Below are 792 nucleotides of genomic sequence, written 5' to 3'. Positions count from 1 at the left end.
TTCAAAATTTAAACTATTCATATTTAAAAACTACCGACACTAACTGAAAGTTTCTAAAAACTATCAAAAATATTCAGAAAGAAACTCTAAATACAGAAAAAAAAAACTAAAAATAAATAAAAGAAAATAAATAAAGCAAAAAAAAACTAAATGAAAAAAACCCACCTACCGGGCCACAGCGGCCTACATACGACTAGAAACCCAACCTGTTGTTGGGCTAGGATGCAGGCCCGCAAGCCCAATAGGCCCCACAGGGCAGAGTAGTAGAGGTAGGCCCAGAAGGCCTGCTTTAGAGAGGAGCTCGAGACAGCAGCGGCGGCGGGGCTTATAAGCAGGTGCGAGTGCCCTTCGGCTATCGAGGTGGGACTAAACTTCTGCGCTCGTCGCCTCGCAGCGCACCCCCTTTAGTACCGGGTCGTGGCATCAACTGGTACTAAAGGGGGGGTCTTCAGTACCGGTTGGAGCCACCACCCGGTACTAAAGGCCTGCCCTTCCCGCCGCTTGGCCTGGCCAAAACAAGCCTTTAGTACCGGTTGGTGGCTCCAACCGGTACTAAAGGTGCCTTCTATATATACATCACTTCGAAAAATTTCATTCTCCCTCTGTTTCTTCCTCTGTTTCCCCATTGAAGCACCGCCTGCCCCGATTGATCGACGTCGTCGCCGTCCCCGTCCCCGTCGCCGCCCCCGTCGCGCGCCGCCCCCGTCGCGCGCCGTTGCCGTCGCCGCCCCCATCCCCGTCTCCGCCCTCATTCCCCGTCGCCGCCCCCATCCCCGTCGCCGCCCCCGTCCC

The sequence above is a fragment of the Triticum dicoccoides genome, chromosome 3A, assembly GCF_002162155.2.
Source record: "Triticum dicoccoides isolate Atlit2015 ecotype Zavitan chromosome 3A, WEW_v2.0, whole genome shotgun sequence".
NCBI lineage: Eukaryota > Viridiplantae > Streptophyta > Magnoliopsida > Poales > Poaceae > Triticum > Triticum dicoccoides.
This window is presented reverse-complemented; position numbering follows the sequence as displayed.